The 22,472-nt window shown below is 34.3% G+C and overlaps 1 long non-coding RNA gene across 1 annotated transcript in view; it reads right to left on the bottom strand.

Annotated features, from left to right (window-relative positions):
- The window catches only part of LOC127559428 (uncharacterized), a 53,738-nt gene that overhangs the window by 23,410 nt on the left and 7,856 nt on the right, over positions 1 to 22,472 (bottom strand). The window contains exons 2-4 of the long non-coding RNA XR_007953125.1: positions 13,586 to 13,974; positions 12,073 to 12,226; positions 11,375 to 11,501 (exon numbers count right to left, since the gene is read on the bottom strand). This is a non-coding gene — a long non-coding RNA (uncharacterized LOC127559428). The remainder of the gene's footprint in view (positions 1 to 11,374; positions 11,502 to 12,072; positions 12,227 to 13,585; positions 13,975 to 22,472) is intronic.

Below are 22,472 nucleotides of genomic sequence, written 5' to 3'. Positions count from 1 at the left end.
TGAGTGATTTTAGTTCTCTTACAAAAGACTCCATAATTACTTGTGATTAAATGCAATTAAAAAAACCATCATCTGGAAAATCTCACCATCTATATAGAATTCCTATTCAGTTGGTACTCTACACAGATCTCTGTCAACACTAGCAAATACTTTTGGCTGGTATATATTTCCCTGTTTTATGCAACACATGGTATTTATGATCACTTGCATTGACAGAATGATTTCTAAAAGAAGGTAGAAGGAAGAAAACAAATATTTAATAAGTAGCTGCATTATGACAGGTGCTGTGCTAAGTACTTTGCAAGTATTATTTCATTTGATTCTCACAACAACTTTGCTATTGTTATCCACATTTTACAATTGAGGAGTCTTATAGAGATTGTGATGTACTCAGGGATGCATGTTGCTATTCAGTCATTTCACCTATCTGATTCTTTTTCATGACTTTATTTGGGGGTTTTCATGGCAAAGATACTCGAGTAATTTGTCATCTCTTTCTGTAGCTTATTTTATAGATGAAGGAACTGAAGCAAACAGGGTTAGATGAATTGCTGAAGATCACACAGTTAGTAAGTATCTAAGGCTGGATTTGAATTCAGGGAGCTAGGTGGCACACTGGATAGAGCACTGTGCTTGAAATAAGAAGACTCATCTTCATGAGTTCATGATTATATTCATAAAACAAAAATAGAGAAAGAAATGACAAACTATTTCACCATCTTTACCAAGAAAAGTCCAAAACACGGTTACCAAGAGTCAGCCATGATTGAAATGGCTCAACAGCAAACACCTTCCTGACTCCAGGCCTAGAACTCTATCCATTGGGCCACTTAACTGCCCTTACTTAGGGACACAGAGCTAGTAAATGACTGAGGCTAAATCCAGATCTAGCACTCAATCCATGGCACCCACCTGGTTACCTCTGAAATTATAGTTCTCAAGGAATATTGCTTGATTTTGAAGTACAAATGAATGATATCTTATTGGAAAAAGAGCCTTCAGGATAAGATTTTGCTCTATTATATCAAATGTTATTTTTTGTGATAAAAAATAAGTTCAATGAAATCTTATATTCTTTACATTCTTTCATTCAAGTAAAAACTGTGAAATGAGTGCTCTATTTTTTTTAAGAATAACTTGGATTAAGTGACTTGCCCAAGATCACACAGATACTAAGTTCCAAAAGTCTGTGTCAGAATCTAAATTCAAGTCCTTCTGACTTCAGAGCTATTGCTCCATCCACTGTACCATCTATCTGCCCCAATTCAATGCATTATTAAATAACACTTGCAAAAACTTGTTTGCCAACACAGAAAACCAAAATGGCCCTTAAAGTATTAGTTTCTTTCATTGATCCATTTTTTTTTGGTTTTTAAAATAATATTTTATTTTTCAAAATACATGAAAAGATAGTTTTCATTTATCTTTGCAAAACCTTGTATTCCCAATTTTCTCTCTTTCCCCATTCCCCTCCCCTAGACAACAAGAAATCTAATGTAGGTTAAACATGTGCAATTCTTCTAAACATATTTCCATATGGAATTAGATCAAAAGGGGAAAAAACACACAAGCAATCAAACAACAACCAAAAAAAGTGAAAATACTATGCTTTGATTATTAATGCACTTTGCAATAGTTCATTTGGATATATTGCAAATTCCCTGGATCTTAGAGCCATCAATTGCCTTTTTAAATTCTTAGTATTTAGTGGTGTAACAGAAAGAACACTGGATTTGAAGTCAAAATGATTAGGTGATCCTTAAGGTCTATTTCAATTCAGTAATTTCATGATGCTATGAGCCACCTTCCAATTCCTGAGTGGCATTTCTGAGTTAGTGATTGAGAGAGTAAAACAGGATCAAGCTACTTCTACCCAAAGGAAACTGAACAGATTTTCATGATGCACTCATGGCAGTAGGTACAGTCTCCAAGCATGGATGGATGTTCCTTAGTTTCCTCATCTTTTTCCTTTCCCCCTTGACAGACATGTAAAAAAAGGCCTACTCAGCACCTAAATAATCAACTAACATTTGTTAAGTGCTACCATATGCCAGACATTTCTAGACATTGGGGCTACAGAGTCAAAAATTAAAGTGTCCTGAAAGAACTTTCATTCCATCAAGGGAAACATATACATAAAGGTATATCCAGAGATATGAAGAGAGATGGGAGAGAGGATCACTATCATCTGAAAAAGATTTCTTGATCTTTGCAAGACATTGATCTTTGAGTTGAGTTTTGAAAGAAGAAAGGGACTCTAAGGGGCAGAGGTAAGAAGGGAGTTCATTACAGGCTGGGGACAGGCAGTATAAAGACTCTGGGCTAAGAATTTGTTTAGGGAACTATGCCCAAATTTTTACTTCATGTGCATTCTCTGCATGAATATCTGTCATTAAACATGTCACCCAATGATTATATACTTCAAAGGAATAGCCAAAATTGGGAGAAAAGGCTACTGACAGGATCTGATGTCAAATCTTACCAATTAATATTAGGTCTTACCAACGAAGTCAAATTCCTCTGAAGAAAGTTAAAAAGACCTTCAATTAAAGTCTACAGGTACTAAATTTCTTATTTCTTATTTGAATTGTTTTGGCTTCATAATGACCCCCAAATATCTAGGTAGTCATCAATAAGGTCCAAGAAGCCATCAACTAGTTAATTTTCAAACATAACTATGTTAATTTTTATTGGTTGCATTTTACTTTAATTGTAGCATGGCTAAAACTCCATTGAGATGAACACCTTCCTTTATGTGAATACCCTAGAGGATAGTAGCAATGAAACATTTATCACAGAAACAAACACACCTAGACAAATACAAAACAATTACATTATTAAAATGTCTGTCAATGGCCAGCCCAATATGAGGGAAGAGCATGATTCAGAACACTCCAAATATGGGGAGAGGGAAGAGAGAGAGAGAGAGAGAGAGAGAGAGAGAGAGAGAGAGAGAGAGAGAGAGAGGTTGAGAGAGAGAGAGAGAGAGAGAGAGAGAGAGAGAGAGAGGAGAAAAAATACTCCTCAACTGCTATTCATTAAACTCTTGACATTTTGATAATAATCTGATTCTATGATCTATATTCAAAAATCAACATCTGAGTTATTCAAGCACATTGTCAAAACCATAGTATATGTATCTATTTTTCTATTTAATCCATTAATTATTAGCTTTAAATTCTCAATCTAGCATAGTACATGCACATAGAACCTGCTTATTGACTGAATGAGTCAGAGTTTTGCAGGGTCATTTATTCCAACCATGGGAAGTAACATTGTTGGAGGTGGCTTCTTATCTAGTCTCCCTCACCCCAAGTAATGATTCTGTGCTCATTTGTAAGAGTTCTTGTTCTTTTAAAATAAGTAGAATAGTTCTCTCTGGGTGAGAGGGTACAGGTTTCTCGGGGGAGGTTTTCTTGGAGGCAGCTTAAGTATCAGTTGAAAGTAATAATCACCTCAAAACGCAGCCAGGTAATAAAAGTTCAGATCTTTTATTGTCTCTAATATAGCCCGGTTAGCTTAGAGCCCTCCGAATGTCTCCAAATCCAAAGGTTTTGTCCTTTAGCCTCTGCCTCTGCTTTCTTCTGCCTCCAGCCAGCACAAAGATGGAATGAATCTCTTGTCTCCTTCATTTGGGGCTTGGCTAGCTTTCTGGTGAGTCTTTCAGACCAGCTTGGTCTCAGTGGGGGAGGTGCAGGAGCCCAGCCACCAACCACAGTGGTGTGAGATGAAGATGAATCTGGTTGTCTGCTGAACTCTCGACTCGTAGCTTCTTCCTCTGAAAACTCTTTCTTCCGCCACCAGCCAGCCAAGTAGAAAATATACTTTTGAATCCCTTTTCACTGGTTTATATATGACTCTTCTGAGAGAATGGGATTATGGGTTTTCTCCCATAGTGCTCTCTGGCCCTAAGAGCTTAAAGGGAGGTGTGAATTCAGATATCGCATACTAAACCCTGAAATTTCCCAAACGTGTGAACTCCAATGAGTAAAGGTGTGAACACAAGCATTGTATCAATTAGTTCTACTTAGTACCTTGTTTCAGGTTCTGAAACATCTTCTTGTAAGATCAGATCAACAATCTATCAACTCTAGTGAGTTAACAGTTTGTAAAGATTCCAACACTCATTTATCATATTTCTTTTTCTGATGCTAGGTTGAAGTCTTTAAAAAAAACAAACAAAAGCCCCACAGCCTCTTCTCCATTATAGATGATTAGAGTCCTACTTCAGAATCCAAATATAAGTCTTCCCTTACAAATATAAAAGAAGACATGGGATTCATAATACTGGTCTACATTTCTCTTCCTGTGCCCCCTCTTCCCAAGAAGACTAGACTATGCCTTAATTTCTCCTCCATAGTTAAATGCTTTCTTAGGAAAATACTATATCTCTTGCTAGATGCTCAAGATTTTTTGGTCAAATGGTCCTAAGACATAACCACACTTTCTTCTTATCTTCTGACTGATTATCTTACTTGTGTATTAACCATTTCCTGGATTGTCTCTTTCTTCTTTTGTCAGCCTCTTCCAAGGACTTACATAGCCCACCAGCTATGGTGGGAAAGAGCATAGGTGAAATGAAAGACTTAGACTTTCTTTGAGAATAGTCCTGAAAAAATACTTAGTGGAAAAAGAAATGAAAATTAGCTAAAATAAAGTTTTTGGGTTACTCCTCCTGATTACAAAAAGTTGGCTATGTAAGATTCTATGTAAGAACCTACAATGAAAGTTCTTTAATAGTCTAGAGACTAGGTCTGTGATTTTCTTAATTCAGGGAATTCCTAGATGATGAAACTCATATCAATGCAGATAGACATTTTTTAGTAAACTTATAGTCTTAGAGAGCTTTTGGGTACATTGAAAGATAAAGTTACTTACCCAGGTTCACTCAGTTCATATCTATCCAAAGTACAGTATGAACTCCTGACTGAGATAAAGACAGTCTTCTTTATATCTGTAGTTATCCTTATTGAGTATAACTGTCATCCACTTCAATAACCTATCAAGATTTTAGTTACTATGACAAAGACTGAACTTATTATCTCTCTTCCTATATACCCAAGCTCCTTCTTAACATTCCCTGTGTTGTCAGCATAACCATCTTGTTTCCAGCTCCCACACACTCAAAGTTATAATTCTGATGTATCTTTAATTATACTTTCCCATTTATCCTACATAGTCAACTTATCATTAAGACCTGTCAATATTTCCTTGGAAGTATTAAATTCCACCCTCTTTCTCTCTGCTTTCACACGCTACAACCCTAGTCTAGGGCTCCATTACCACAATTCAAGCACTAACTCAGGTTCTTAACTCATTATTTTGACTCAAGACTATTTTCTGTCAAATACAGTTGCCAATATAACCTTTTTTAAACTCTGTTTTCCTCACTGAAATCTCCTATACGTTGTTTAATTTCAAATCAGCAAACACATATGATTTTGGTAATAGCCATACTCCCTCCATGAATTATAGATTTCAACTGCTTTATCATTTACTAAGTGATCTTTGAGAATTGTGGCAAAAATGGTGATAATGAGTTTCTCCAAATTGAGCTAGAGTGGTTCTTAGACAACCAGTGTTCATTCTATCATGTGGTAGTAGCAGCTTTTTGGCCCCTGCTTTAGCCTTAGTTACATGGAATAGAGCAGAGGGATGAATCTAGGAGAAAAAGTGTGCTATTGACCAACGATTGACAGGATCCCGACTATTCATTTTCTCTTATAGATCATATCTAATGTATTTCCCAAGCTTCATTTTGCATGAAAAACCTTTTTTCCTCAGCTTTTCTTTTCTCCATATTAAAAAATACTTTTGCTTTATTTTGCCATTTCAATGTAATTAACATTTAATTTGCCATTATTTTGCCATTGACACTAAATTGCCATTCATGGAAAAAGTGATGATGATGATGATGATAATGATGATAAATAATAATAGCTAGTCTTTATATAGTACTGTAAGGTTTGAAAAAGAACCTAATATCTCATTTGATCCCTATGAAACAGGCACTATTATTAACCCCTTTTTATAAATGAGAAAACAGGCTGAGAAAGGTTAAGTAATTTGTCCAGTCTCTAATAGCTAATGAGTACCTGAGGGAGGATTTGAACTCAGTTCTTCTTGACTCCAGGTCTATTCTCTATTATACCATCTGGCTGACATAGACACTTTTGGTCAAATAGTGTCTTTTTCATTTCATTATTTTTATTTTTCAGTACATAAAACCAATGCACTAATAAAAATCATTGTAATTAAAATTTATATTGTACTTAAGATTTTCAGAAAATGAAATCTTTTTTGCTCTAAGATCACTTCAGTACAACAAATTAGAATAGGTCCCCTTCATTTTGTGTGATTTTGAGGAACATTTCCTCTTAACCTAATATAGACTCTGAAGAGGTGCCTATGCTCATTAATCATTTCCTCAGTAATCTGTATTACATTCTAGCTTGTTTTTGAAGTAGTACTTTGTAAAACTGGACTGTTAGGAAAGCAATCAAAACAATGAGTTAGTCTTTGAACTAGGAAGGGAACATGACTAAATGGAACCTGGTGTTAATGGAATTAGCATCAGTGAGTAAGTTATGATTATGTGAGAAAAAGTATGATCATCAGACAATCAGGAAGGCCTGAACCCAAGTCCTGAGTTCAGACCTGCCTCTAACACATAATAGTTGGGCACCCCCTGGGCAAGGCAACTAAATTTCTCAGTATACTAAACAATTTTCTAAAACTATAAATTCCACATGAGTTGATGATCTGCATTAACTAAAAGAAGTTTTCCTAGTGGGAATTTTTCACACTGGTGAAAACATTGTTCTGTAATAGAAAAAGGAGTTAAAGAAATGTTTGATGCACTTTGAGGTAGAACCAAAGATTCCTTTAAATAATGACTCTAAACAAATTTTAGAAAATCTGAACACCCAAAAAGACAGAGTAGAACATTTTCCAGTTGAGGGCAACTTAGAAGCTCAGCAGAAAAGGTCTATGGAACCAGAGTGGGAGGCCTTCAAGCAGTTCCAGTGCAGATCCAGCTCTGGCTCTGACCCCAGGCCTGGCCTGACCCCAATACCAGCAAGTTAGGACCTCTGAATCAGCAGTGCTGGAGGCTTCTGGATCTTTCAGAACGGGGACACCAGGGAGAACTCAGGTCAATGAAAAGGTCTGTGGCAGTGGGGTGGGAATCTGGTGTGCAATACCAATGCTGGTGGGGTCATCGGAGCCCCACTGTCTTACAGTGGGATGGGGACACATCCAATAGCTCCAGGGCAGAAAAGAGTGCTTGCGGTCAGATTCCTAAAAGGATTTCTGGAAACAGATGCACAAAACCCCTGGAGCTTGGGACAATGCATCATCCACCCTGGAAACAGAACCCTGCGTAAACAAAGACTTAAAAGCAAAGTAATAGGTTAGGAAAATGATCAGAAAACAAAAAAAGTTTCTGACTATTGAAAGTTATTATGGTGACAAGAAGGATTAAAACACACAGTCAAAAGATAGTAGCAACGTCAAAGCTCCTACATTCAAAACCTCCAAGAAAAATAAGAATTGGGCTCAGGCCATGAAAGAGCTCAAAAGGATCTTTGAAAATCAAGTAAGAGAGACAGAGGAAAAATCAGGGAAAGAATTGAAAGAGGTGCAAAAGAAAATACAAAAAGCTCATGAGGAGAAGACTGCCTTAAAAAGCAAAACTGGCCAATTGGGAAAAAAGATACAAAAGCTCACTGAGGAAAATAATTCTTAAAAAATAGAATGTAGCTAATGGAAGCAAATGACTTTATGAGAAATCACGATACAATAAAGCAAAACCAAAAAAAAAAAAAAAACTGGAAAAAAATAGAAAAAATGTAAAATATCTCATTGGAAAAACAACTGGCCTAGAAAATAGATTCAGGAGACATAATTTTAAAATTAGTAATCTACCCAAAAGTCATGATCAAAAAAAAAAAAAAAGAGGCTGGACAGCATCTTTCAAGAAATTATCAAGGAAAACTTGATATTCTAGAGATAAAATATGAATTGAAAAAATCCACTAATTACTACCTAAAAGAGATTACAAAATAAAAACTTCCAAGAATATTATAGCCAAATTCTAGAACACCCAGGTCAAAGAGAAAATATTGCAAGCATCCAGAAAGAAAAAAATTCAAATATAGTGGAGCTACAGTCAGACTAACACAAGATTAAGCAGCTTCTACATTAAAGAACTGAAGGGCTTGAAATATGATATTCCAGGGAGCAAAGAAGCTAGGATTGCAACCAAGAACTACTTATCCAGGAAACTTGAGTATAATCCTTCAAAGAAAAAGGTGGTCATTCAATGAAATGGAGGATTTTCAAGCATTTGTGATGAAAAGATCAGGGTTGAATGAAAAACTTGATTTTCAAACAGAGGACTTTGGAGAAGCATTCAGAGATAATCAGGAAAGTGATATCATAAGGGACTTAATAAGATTTATCTATTTCTATTCCTCCATGGGAGGATGATACTTGTAATTCTTTAAAATATTTTCATTATTATGACAATTAGAAGGAGTATATATAAACAAAGGGTACAGATGTGAGTTGAATGTAAAAGGGTAATATATTTTTTTTAAATAATGAAAATAAGGGGTGAAAGAAGAATGTACTGGGAGAAAGGAAAAGGGAGAAGTGGAATGGTGCAAATTATTTGCCATTAAAAAAAGGAAGACAAAATTTTTACAATGAAGGGGAAGAGAGGGAAAAGAAAGTGAGTGAGTGAACCTTACTCTCATCAGAATTAGCTCAAATAGGAAATAACATACATACTTAATAGGGATATAACATATCCTGTAGGAAAATAGGAGGGGAATGGGATAAGGGAAGTGGGTAAGGTAATAAAATAGAGGGCATTTGAAGGGGAAGGAGTGGTCAGTAGCAAAACACTTTTGAGGAGGGACAGGGTAAAAGGAGAGAGAGAATAAATGGGGGAAAATACAATTAGTAATAGCAATTGTAAAACAATTTTGAAGCAAGTTTCTCTCATGAAATATTATTCTTCTCTGGGAAATGATGAGCAGCATGCTCTCAGAAAAAAAAAAAAAAACTGGAAAGTCCTCTATGGAAAGACAAAATGAAATATCCTGTATACAAAGTAAGAGCAATATTCCAGGATGACCAGCTGTAAATGACTTTGTTACAACTACTTTGAAGAACTTATTGAAGCATTCTTTATTTCTCTCTCTAGCTTTCTATTTTTAACTTATTTTTTCTTGAGAGTTGTAATTTTCATTAGGTTGGGAGATCTATGTTTTCTTTCACATCTTGACTTTTATGGAAATGTTTTGCATAACTTCATATGTGGTTTCTTAATTGTGGGTGTGGATAAGGGAGAGAACCCAGAACTCAAAAATCTTAAAAATAAATGTAAAAAAAAAACTGTTTTGAATGTAATTGGGGGAGTCAAATTAATTATTCAATTTAAATAAATAAATGCTTGACTCAAGATATGTAATTTTAGAATAACCAATTGCATAGAACCTAACAAACCCTACATTTTTTTTTTAAAGAATTTTCTTAGAGTAGGTTTTTCTTGGTCTTTTACTAACTATAAAGATTTGGTCTTTGAGACTTTAAAATAAAAAAAGAACATACTCTTAACTTTGTATTCAGGGAAAATATAGCTGGTGCCCTCTCCCCCCAGGTTCAATCTCTTTAAATAATAATTTCTCAGAGTCTCAAATGCCAAGTTCTGGCCAGAGTTTCTGTATAAATGTTTTTGATGAGTAATGCTGAATGCAGAAGTCATTCATTATTGGGAATAAATTGACTTCTCTACTCTTAGAAGTTACTAAGTGATACTAGTACGAAGGATGGGCAGATTACCAAAGTGACTTCTGAAGACTGAGAATGCAGAATCATCTCATAAGCTGATGCCAAAAATATGCCAAATAATAATAAAGATGAAATAATTATCTTTGACCTCACAAATAGGCCAGGCCATCAATCAATGGCTTTAATGGTTGATTTCATCAAGCTAATGATAGAGCTTTTTAAAAAAACTATTCATATATCAAAAGGCAAATGGCTCACATATTAAGCACCATAGTGTAGCTGATAGAGACCTGGCCTCCAAAAGACAGAGATTCAAGTTCTGCTTCTGATACATACTCAGAAGCTGTTATTTCCCATAGCAATTCAACCGGTTTCTCTCAATCTCTAGACTATTAAGACTGAAATTTGCAAAGAAAGCCTAATCTGCAGAAGTACTTTCCTCACCTGGGAGTTTTCTGCATAAATGACATCACAAATCTAATCTTTATCCCTTACCATGTATTAAATTGCAACTTGGCATAGTTCTGGGCTTAAGAAAAATAGTTTTATGATCCTTAGGAAATCATTTAACATCCATGTATTTCAGACAATTTCTTAGGAAAAAAGTTTACATATTAAATAAATAACAAAAGTATTTTTATCAGTTATCTGGTTTTTTTGGCAACATTTTGCATAATTTTATATATTACTATCCTCAATTCCCAAATTTATTGAACTCACACCAAAAAAACATTGTCTTATCTACAAAAGATTCTGAATAATTCCACAAGATTCTGAATAAAATTATCCCAGGCATCATCTATCAACTTCCTATTAACTTTATCTTAAATATCCCACTTATTCTGTATAACTTTTCTATGTAGGTACATAGGCTATGGTACCTTGTCTCCCCCCCCCCCCTTTATAATGTGAGATCTTTGAAAGTAGGGGTTGTGTTTTTGCCTATCTTTATATGTTTAGGGTTTAGCGAGGGCCTTATACTTACTAAATCTTGCTGACTATCCATCCAAAATCACTTCATTACTTTATTCTGCTAGTCTTTGAAATTGATAATTATCAGTTTGTTCGGTATGCTTCTAATTACTATCTAAAAATACCTAAAAATAACCACAAATAGATAGTGTTTGATGGATCTTAGATATTCTTCAGTTTGTACAACAAAATATTGAAACTATTCTTGTCTCTGAGTTGTAATGTTTCATTAGCTGAGCCTCAAGGACAAATAGGTTTATATTTAGAGTTGATTTAAGTATTATGAAGGTTGCTTTATGCAATCCTTTATTTTTAAATATGACAACTAATGACCAGAGAAGTAAGCAGTAGAGGCAATATCTGATTCCACAGCTTATGACTCTAAATTCAGTATTCTTTCAACTACAGCATTTTGAATTTTTTTTTCTTTCTGAGGAGGATAAACTGTGAGTCATAGTCAATAGAAACAACTGGAAACACCATTGATTCTGAAGCCCAGTATCTGAGTTCAAATTTCAATTCTGATGTTTATTACTTGTGTGGTAGCAGTGTGATACAGTGGATACAACATTGAATTTGAAATCAAGAAGGAATTAAATCTCACCTTTGACACTAACCATGTGACTCTGGACTTTTGGTTGTTTGACTGAAGTCCCTTTTAGTTCCACATTTCTATGACCCCATGAATCTGTGAAAGTTGCTTCTGCAAACCCAATTAGATAGGTGAGGTCCTATGGAAAAATCCAATAGTTTAAAATATGAATAGGAAGCATCATAAATATGATGTGATGTTAAATCTTAGTTCTGAAATAAAGGGAAATCAGAAAAGATCTATTACTAAGTATTATTCAAGAATAGGTACAATTCCACTCCTAGAGGAAATTTTTCAGTAAAAAATAAATGAGCTTCTAGAGAGATTAAAATTCACTAATCAGAAGAAAAGCCAGTTCCAGGAGGGCAGGACAGGCTCTGCTTAATTTGCATTTTCATGAACAGCAGGACTTTACCTCTCTCTATATTCATTTCCACCTGGCTTAATCTGAATCCTTTCCCAGATTCATGGGTCATCAGGATTGAAGATTAGGGGAAAGCAAAGGGAGAAACCTTCTGACTTATTTCTAGATAGTATCATAAAATAGTATGTTGTTAAAGTTAGAATCCTGAGTGATAAAAGTACCCTAAATGCTAAGAGAAAACAAGCTAAATGAGACAGACCAAAGAAACATTGATGTCCTTTTTCCTGGACCACTTTTTGCTCTGGATAGAGTCAGGAAATAGTAATGGGGCCTTGCCAAAACGTACCTGAAACTACGGTATGTGACAATGTCCTGCTCTATTCCTGTGGCGAGAGCAACAGCAGGGACTCAGCGTAACAGAAGAAACTGTTATTGGCTCAGTAGCAAAGAAGGAGGACAGGGCCAAGAGGAGAGGGGGTGGAGAGAAGGGAGAGAGACAGCTACAGAGAAACAGACGGAGAAGGGAAAGAAGATGGAAAAGTCAGAAATGGAAAAATTTCTTTAAGATGCTTGTTATAAAATCCCTGAAAACAGGATGATGATACCTATATCTATTACAAAAAGATATTAAAATATCAACATGCAGCTATTTTCCAAAATAAAATTAGCTGTTTGTTTACCACTAAGATAAATAGAATTTATGTCATATTATGAATCTTTTATGTGGAAATCTAAATGGGCGACATTTCCCAGCTAGGTAGCACAGCAGATAGTAGACCAGGCCCAGAGCAGGAAAAATCAGAGTTCAAGTGTGACCTCTAACACTAACTGTGTGACAATGGGCAGGTCATTTAATCCCTACTTACCTTGCTTTCCTCATTGTAAATTGAGCTGGAAAAGGAAATGACAAACTACTCTAATATCTTTGCCAAGAAAACTTCAAATGGGATCACAAAGAGTCAGACACAACAACTCAACAACAACAACATCTATTTATCTAGAAGAAAAAACATACACAATTAAAAATAAAAATAAAAAGGACCTAATATCTCTATATTAAAATGTACTCTATAACAAAATGTTAAAATGGTATTTCTGTAAACCCAGAATTATCATCTAAAGTAAAAATAATGTAGAAATATTTAAATTTAAAGAAACTAAAGGATTTCAAAGTTTTCATTTTTTCTTTTTATTTATATTCGGCTTGAGACATTTTAATTATGTTATCAACTGAATATAAGAAAGTCCAAAGTTTTAACAATATTCTCAGCAAAAAATATATGAAATTTGCTACTCTATTTTCATATGCCTATTAGCTTTAAATTTAGTTCTCAAAATTTATTTTAATTCAGTATGTATGTATTAGGGCAAATGAAAGTAATATACAATAAACAGAATATGGTGATTTTATTACATGAAGAGCTTTTTCCCATAAAAATGAAATATATTAATAAAAACGTAGCTCAAAAATCAGTCCTTTTTTCTATTTAATGATTTCTAATTTAATGCTACTGATGTGGCAATTTATGAATCTGAGGATTTAATTGTAGATAGATAAATGAAGTTCTGACTTGATCAAAATAAAACAGAATTCTTACCTTATATTTATATAAATTATTTACTCTGAAAAGTTCAAACCATTGTAATATGGGCTACTCAATTATTCTCACATCATTTCTGTGCTTTGGATAGTTATTTTAAATCTCACATTCCATGTGAAGCAACTAACCTGTTGATTTCGATCTATCTTCATGGATAAGTATATCTAATTATGGTTTGATTTAAAACATTTTTCCTCCCCTTTCCAATTCTTTAAGTATATGGCATAAAAGAAACAGAACAGAAAATTCTTTGCTTACCTGTATAGTAAATAAGAAATTGAAAGGAAAAAATCTGGGTCAAAATGAGAAACTATGCTAGTTTGAAACAAACATTCTTGTGAACTATTTGGTAGGTGGACTGAGTTTTGTTATGAAGAAACTACTTCACAGATTCATTTTCACTAATTTTCCTTTTCTCACATTTGTTTCCTGGGGTGTTGACACTAGTTCAGTCACTGCCAAAGATCACACTATTTGCATCACTGATGAGATAACAAGTTTTCTGACTGATTCCTGGTTCTTAACTCTATCCACTAAGCCTTGAGAATAATTTGTTCCAATGGTGATGAAGATGGCTGAAGCTGAAGGCTCTGTGGAGTACTTAGATCATGGTCAAATGTGGAAGATGTCAAGGTCATCTATTGCATCTGGAACAAAAGTCAAAACATTACTCATCATGCATTATTTTACCCCAACATCATGATGTCATTGGTCCTCTTCAAAACAAAGGACAAATAACACAGCCTCAAGAAATGCGAAGAGCAAAAAAAAAAAAAAAAAAAAGTTAAATCAGGGGTCTTAGACGTTTCCTACAGAAAGAGAAGGCTAATGTGAGTCACAAAATCCTCCTTAAATGCTACTCTAAGTACAGCTATTCATGACCCCAATTATCCAGATAATTTAAGAATCTTTTGTCTGAATTTTCAAGGTACTCTGGGGCATATAGAGTTTGTCTTAAAAAACAACTATTGTCTTCCATAGTTTGCTTTTTTAATTAGCTATTTTCCATAATTTGTCTTTAAAAGGTAAGACTTAATAATTCCCATTTCACTAATGAGAAATCAAGAACTGGTAGGATCTATGCATTGGCCAAGGTCTTGAAACGGGTCGGCAATAGGATAAGAATTCTAAGTTAGAACTCAAGAATTATTTTACAATTGAATCAAAATTATTAATCTGGAAGTCTTGGATCTGAACATGATCTTTTATTTAGTGACTTACTTTCTTTTAGAAAACTTAATACAGTTTAAGAGCTGGTCATTTTTATGTATTTTTGATGTATAAATTTTAATCTATAGTTTAAAGACTGCAACAAGTTTGAAGCATAAAATAATTTAATTTTATGTCTGTAGCCCTATTCTTGATAATTGTGCCATACACTGCAGAAGTGAAAGCCAATAAGAAAATACCTTTTCATTCCACTATTTCTGTGGTTTGTTTTTCCAAATTAAGAATGAAATAATTTTTTGAAATTATGAAAAATCTGCTGATGTTGCCCTTTTAATTACTTAAAGAATATGGGTCTAGGATCAGGCCAATTTTTAATTTCACTGATTGGCACTGTAGGAAAATGCTCATATTTCACAGGTATACCATTATTAATGCCCAATCCTGTAGTCTTTCCACAAGCAGAACTCCCACTGGGAGTACCACATGAGAAAGAAATGTAGGATGAGGCCCGATTATTATAATTCACAAGACTAATTATGACTTTGAGTTTTCCTGGATAAGCTAATTCTTCTGGTGCCCTGGGATCAGTGAGCACAAAAGTAGTCTCAGAAGGGTCTCACTGCATTTAACATTACACATATGTATAAATAAATGCAGAGACATTAAACCAGAGATCAGTGATAGCCTGTTTTTCATACATTTCTGCTTTTTTAAAGAAATAAAGAGAAGGGAAATGAGGTAGTGCCACAGGTGTAGGGCTATTGAAAATAAGCACTTCTCTTTTGGCACTGGCTCATTTGTTTTAAACAGACTGTTTGTTTATTTTTGTTGGCATGGTGGTGAACGGGACTTGAGCAGGGCATGGGAAAGTGAGGAGTAAAGAGAACTTGAAAGAAAGGAGAAAGACAGAGACAAACAGGAGTTGGAAGGAAAAGAAAGAAAATGCACTGCTGGAAGATGAAAGAAGGGTGGCAAGAGGGAGTCTGCGTAATTTTCATTTAGAGGAAGCTTTGTGGATGGTATAAAATGATTAGATTTTTTGAATGCACTGAAATCCATGTTTGTTTTTTGGTGTGACAAATCTCACAAACACTGATTCCAGGCTTTTCTATGATGGCACTATCAACAAATCCCCTCTAACAGCCCTTTTTTATTCAGTTACCCATTGTATAGCTATATGAGAGGGAATTTCTTTGTGCACTGGGTAATTTCCACGAGGTTTCTTGTCTCTAGCTATCTCTAGTTTTATACTGGAGAGAAAACTCACATAACAATGATGATGTAAACTCAAACCAACATGGATTTTTGTGTCTTTATGCAGAAAAGAATTTCTATCCTATTTCTTACATAGAGAGTATAAATGTGATCAACATTCCTTTTCACATTCATCTTATACATAGAAACAACTTCAGTGTGGAATACAAAACACTGGCTCTCTCTCTCTCTCTGATCCTCATAGTTAGCCAAAGAAAAATAGGTATGCACCTGGCCAGCGAAAACAGTATTTTTTAACTGGAAGGGGAGGAGGAAAAAAAATTATCATCTAGGACACCCAGGAGAGTGATGTAGAATTTTCTGGAAAGAAAGACTGCCTATACAACGTCTTAGGATGGAAGTATCATCAAGCTGAGATAACACACTTATCTATAATAGCACATTGGATCCTGGGTGTAATACAGTGTACCTGCCATACATGGCAAATATAATTACTGCTATTTTCTGTTGATTTTTTGTCAAAGTGACCATTTTCTTCCTTATCAATTCATCTAATGTTTTATCAAGAATACTATTTATTATCTCTTAATGTTTACTAGATAGCCCTTAATTATGACTAAATAGACACCTAAGATCATTATCAGGTCCTATTTGGAGCCACTTATTTTGATCATAAACATGATTGCACAGTCTACATGTGGAGTCGATTAAAAAAAAATAGACTTTCATTTAAAAGAAACAAAAATCTGATGGCCTTGCTTGTAAATATAGTATCCAAAATAGGAATCTGTTCTGAAAGGGATCAAAGAAATTTGAGGACTTTCACAGAAGAGATTTATTTAAATATCTTCTATGTGTTCACCCAGCTCTGACATGCACCTACCTCTTATTGAAATTCAAAGGATTTTGTTTCCTTAACTATAAGCATAACTATTTTGGGGTCTTTAACTTTCTCTACTAAGATGAATAAACTTAGAGCAGAGACAGCAAGTACAGTTACATTTAAGCTTATATCAGCATTTCTGTTACCACATTTTAAAACTACATTTAAGTAATGTTGAGGTTATGACACAAAGTGACAAAACCCATATATATGAGCAGGATGAAACTATCTTTAACTGGCCTTGCTGTATCAAAAGTATTGAAATATATGGGTTAAAGGCAGTTAAGGCTTTTACTCTGAATTTTCCAGGGTGTGATGGCTCTTTTCAAAGTCTTAATACTAAACCTATCTTATCTAGCCACTATAAGGGCATCTGTGGCTAGCAAATAAGTCAGAAGCTTTCCCATCCTAATCTTTTATTTTCATTTGCTTCCTGCTGCTACCTCCTTTTCCATACCTACCTATATAGCTCTCCTATACCTACTTCAGAAACCAAATAAACAAACAAGTAAGAAAAATGTCTTTGGAGCCTTAAATTAGGTACGGGAGAGGGAGATGAAATTCTATGGTTGGTTTTAGCTAAAATGTAACTTTTCCAGACAAAAGTCTAAAATTGGTTCAACAGTGTACAGTGAAAACAGACTTTATGAAAATAGGAAAGGGTGTTTGTTTTTTCCATTAAAAAAACAAACAAATAGAAAACTAATCTAATCTCTTTATATAAGCAATGGAAATAAATGAAAAGAGGACAGGTGGGCAAGTATACACACAGAGCAAAATGTTATATAATTTGAAGAACATTGGAAACTAAGTATAAATCCCAAATGCTACTTACTACCAATTCTCTTAATTTCTCTGGGCCTGTAACCCTATGAAGGAAATGAGGATGTTATACTTAGATAAGTTCTTAGATCCTTCCAGTTCTAATGTAAAATAAGCACACATATATGCATATATACATGTACATGTATGTGTTATACATGTGTATATATTTATCTATACATGTTCATGGAAGTGTGTGTGTGTGTGTGTGTGTGTGTGTGTGTGTGTAAAAGGAAGCATGTGCTAGTAGATAGAAAACAGACAGAGGGACAGGAAAACAGGTTGATGTCCTATGAGGATTGTCCGGCAGTCAATAAACATTTTATTAAATATATACTATGTACTTGGCACTGTGTTAAGCACTGGGGGTACAAGAAAAGATAAAAGCTAATCCTATCTCTTACAGAGTTCACAGTCTAATGGAGGAGACAACATATGTGATCATGGGCAAATCACTTAACCTTTAACCCCCAGGTAACTCTAAAATTATAAGTGATATACTGCTTCAGATATTTTTTGGTAGAAGAAGCTTTCTCACCAAGAGTCTCCTATTAACATAGGAAATCACAGGTGGGAACTCTCCTCTCCACCAAAAAGAAGGATATGTATCACAAATTTGGATTTATACAGACCTTCTTAGTATTTATCAAGGAAAAACAAACTATTTTTGATTGGGCTACTATCATTTCTCTAGAGTGGTATTTTACTGTCAATATTACTCTGAAAAAATATACATCCCTTTTTTAATAGGATTGTTAGCTGATAAATACATAAAAAATTACAATGCTGTGGTACCAGCAATGATGAAAGATTTTAAAAGAACACTTATTTTAATGCTGTATCATTTTGAATGAAACCTCTAATGAAGTAAATAAAAATTATTCTTAAATTGGAGTTATTACAGTTTAAATACTGAAAAATATTTTAAAACTTGTACTATTTTTGTTAAAAGAGAATTTTTTTCCAGTATAAGGGGAAAGTGATAATTGTTAAATTTCATAAACTTATATGTATGTATTAATTGTGACAATTAATTATGAGAATTAATATTGATTTAAAGGAATATAAATTTTGGATTTGTGTTCCTTATTTCTTTTAAGAGTGGAAAGAACACAATTGAACCAATCTTAATAGATATTAAAAATTTTAATTACAGACATGAACAACCATATTTCCAAAGACATGTTACATTTAAGTGAAATGAAACCAAGCTTGATTGAAGTTTTTTCAAAACTATACATTTGATTTTGTAAAATCCCACATCAAAAATTAGCCTAACAGTATAACTGAATTGCTTTTGGTAGATTAAAAAAAATTGAAGACTTTTCATTTAGAAAAATGTCAAATAAATTGGTATGCTTAATTAAGTTAAGGAGATAAAAACTATTTTCACAGATTTACATAAAATATCAATAATAAAATAAAATCAGAATAAATTGAAGCATTTTCCTTTTTATAAGGTATTTGAAAAATTTGTAGAACCAAATTAAATACCTGTTACTGTCCCCATTATATATCTGGGTTGGGGAACTGTTTTCAAACAAGCACCTTAAAAATAGAACCTGTTTTTTAAGTAAGGCAAAAGTTATGGAAGAAACTTAAATTTGAAATTATATCTTGTGTTGAGATATTATTTCCTACATCTGGTTATTAACAATGACCTAAATGTCTGTTTTTATAACTCTATTTCAAAAATTTTCTGGATTTTAATAAAATGTTCTATTTCTTTTACCACTTTCAAAACCCACAAATTTATTCTAGGTCTTGAGAAAGAATAATGTGAACAGGTTGAAACACACAGGTAAACTGCTTTGGGGAACAAGTTACTTCTTATAAAATATGAAATCAGATATGATGGAAAGGAACTGATTTGTAGATTTAGTAGGTTATCTGAAAACAGAAGTCATCCAGGTAATTCCAGTAGCCCAGATGTCTTCCATATTTAAAATGCATGTAGAACAAATTGTGAATGGTAAGCAGAGAAACAGAATTTCTAGCATATCACATGCCAAATGCCACAACTCCTAAGTTAATGAGATGTAGGGAACATTGAGGCTCAGCCTGCACTTCACATGATCATTTTGTATTCGAGCAGATTTTAGTAAGTAAGAATGAGGGTGTTTGTGTGTCATTACTGAGCTGTTTGTCGTGATATTTTCTCCCCAAATTTGATCACTACTAAGATGTCCCACTTTTCTGCATTTCAGCTACACACAAAGATTTTCCCCCTATGGTTTTGTAGGGCATTTAACACGTATGCAAAAATCCAGTGATAACTCAAGAATCCCCTCCTTAAAAAAAAAAAAAAAAAAAAAAAAGTTTTCAGGTGAATGTTTTTCTGAATGCATTTACTATAGACTAACTGAAGGAAAATGGAGAGCATTTGCAAATGGCTAGCAACAGAAAAACAATATAAATAAAATAACATCACAAAGAAATCAGAGCTACCATCACCCTCAAATACAGAAATAATTCTCGTCTATAAATAAGGAAATTTTATTTCTAATCATTTAAAGCTACATCCCTAAAAATCCTTCCCTTGATTTTAATACTTTGAGCTTAATCAAAGTGAGCCAAGCTATTGTTAGAATATACAATCCAGTCAAGTTTGAAGGCTACAACCACTTCCCTCTCATCCTCGCTCAATTCCATGTGCCAATGTCTTTCGGAAAAGGAAAGAGAAAAAAAAAGTCTGCCACTGTGCTATGTGGAAGGAAAGGGGCAAAGGGGCATCACTCCAATCTCTTGGCTCTGGCTCTCTTTACTCTTGCATCCCCAGAGAAAAGAGATGCTCTTCATTCACAAAACAAAACAAGAAAATCTCTATAATTATTTTTGGCTCAGCTCCATTGAAATTCATTCTCCTGGAAGCTTCTGTGCTTTAGATTAAAACAATGCTTAGAATATTCATTCTCTGAGCAGCAAACGTGTCCCCCTCCATCTTTCCTCCTCGATTCACCCCCCTCCCCCCACCATGTTTCTCAATTTCTTTTACAATGCTTGTCTCTCTCTGGATCTATTTTTCTTCTTATAACTAAGTAAGGCCTGAGAAGTATCTAACACCAAATGCCTGGATTCACCTCTCCAGCGCTTCTTCATGGGCTTGGGGTGGATGGAGGGCTAGGGGTAAATATGCCCTCAATTTCCAAGTTATAGAACATCACACCTCATCTTTTCTTGTTCATTAAAATTAGGCATCAGGCTCATTCCCTATCTTGTCTAACCCCCAAAGATGGATAAAATTGTAATTGCCCACAGCAGGAGGTACTGTGTTAAACCCCAGGAGTGGAAAGAAGACATGGAGAATCAGGACTTTAAACCCAAAGTCCTCTTCTTAAACCCTGACCAAGTGGAAAACCAAAATGTTCTCATTTTAGATCCTTGAGTCTTCTTCCCTTTATCACTGATTACAACTGTAATCTATACCATCACTAAAATAAAAATAAATCTAGCAAGTGGAAAATAGAAATGCTCTCCCCAAAGTAAAGTTCATGACTATTTAGATAGGAAGAAGGGAACTGTGAAGTGAGATATGGATTTTTTTTTTGAAACAACAGACTTGTTTGATTCAAGTTCTTTCTAAAGGTGAAATTATTTTTTTAGCCCATAATTAGGACTTAGAACTCGTGGAATCTTAACTCTTTTTACCTTTTCTTTTTGGTAGGTGTGAAAAGAAAGATTCTCAGAAACATATTCGACTGGGTGGGCACAGAGAGGTTAAGACACCTGTTTTATTTACCATTAAAGTCCTTTCCTATTTCTAATAGTTCCCATGTAACATTTCTAATGTTTTGATTGAAAACATGTCTCCCCACCCACCCTTTTTTTCATTCTCAATAGTCTGCTGGTACAATTCAGCATTATGGGTCCTTCACTCAAAGTTTGGACACTGTCTGGTTCCATTCTTGTCCTCTTGGATAATCAATATTTTACATAGATAAGTTGTTCTTTTCTGTCACCATCTTGACAAACAAAACAAACAAACAAAAAGCCAGTAACAGCTCATAGTACCTTAAATTTAACTGGAAATTGCTACCTGCCAGAGAAGACTAAAGCCAACATAGAAGTGAGTATTTGTAAGAGTTTGTTTGTCTATTTCTAAATCTTTGAAAACAGTTCTGATTACTGAATTCTATTTGATTTACTAGGCTAAAAAAAAAAAAAGAGCATAAGTCTCTGCTGTTAATTACATTGTAAACATTTAATAAATATTCCTTCCTTTTATCCTTTGCCCTTTTCAAAAATGAAAGGTTGTAATTTACATGTACTGTGACTTCATGTAACCTGATTATTTTATTCCTTTCCCTCTCCCTTCCTTTCTTTTCCCTCTTGTATTAGGAAGAGGTGGGGCACATGAGATAGAACTATTTCTCTACCACGTTTTTCCTAAGAGGAATCAGACTAGGTACCTTGTGAATTTATCTACTGACCTCTACTTAACCACTAATTTCATCAAGCTGCATTTTTAGTTGCCAAATGTTGAATTTTTTTTAAAAAGGAATATAGTAGAAATACATAGCACTCAATGATAAGATGTTTAATAGCAATGTATGGGTAAAGGGATGGTTATGTTTGGGGATCCATATGCATGTTCAACTCACACATTCAAGCAGGGCAATAAAGCAGAGAAAAAACAGCTGATACACAAAAGGGACCGTCTAGACAGTGCCCCATCAGTCTGGCTAAATTTGGTGCTGGCATTCCCAATGGGATAGTAATATAATTGTTCTGGTGTCTGCGTTCATTCCCCCTGTCAAACACCATTCCAAAGATACATCCTTTCTTATAACCCCCCCTTTCCTCCCCTCTCCTTCTTCATCTTCAAAAATGAGGCCCAAACTAACTGTACCACTTTGCAAAGAGCTTTTAGATGACCTGACCCCAAGGAAACATAACAATTTAGCAAAATCATACTGTTTAATTCCTGGGAAATTCTCCTGTTACAAACCAGAATTAATTTTGGTCAAATTGCAATGATTTTAATTAAAAACCTGGAAACAATTTAGAATGCAAATATAAGCATTCCTAAAATATTGAGCACCTTGGATAAAAGCA

Source organism: Antechinus flavipes, chromosome 1 (genome assembly GCF_016432865.1).
Source record: "Antechinus flavipes isolate AdamAnt ecotype Samford, QLD, Australia chromosome 1, AdamAnt_v2, whole genome shotgun sequence".
Lineage (NCBI taxonomy): Eukaryota > Metazoa > Chordata > Mammalia > Dasyuromorphia > Dasyuridae > Antechinus > Antechinus flavipes.
Note: the sequence above shows the minus strand (reverse complement) of the source record. Positions and strands in the feature narration are given on the sequence as shown.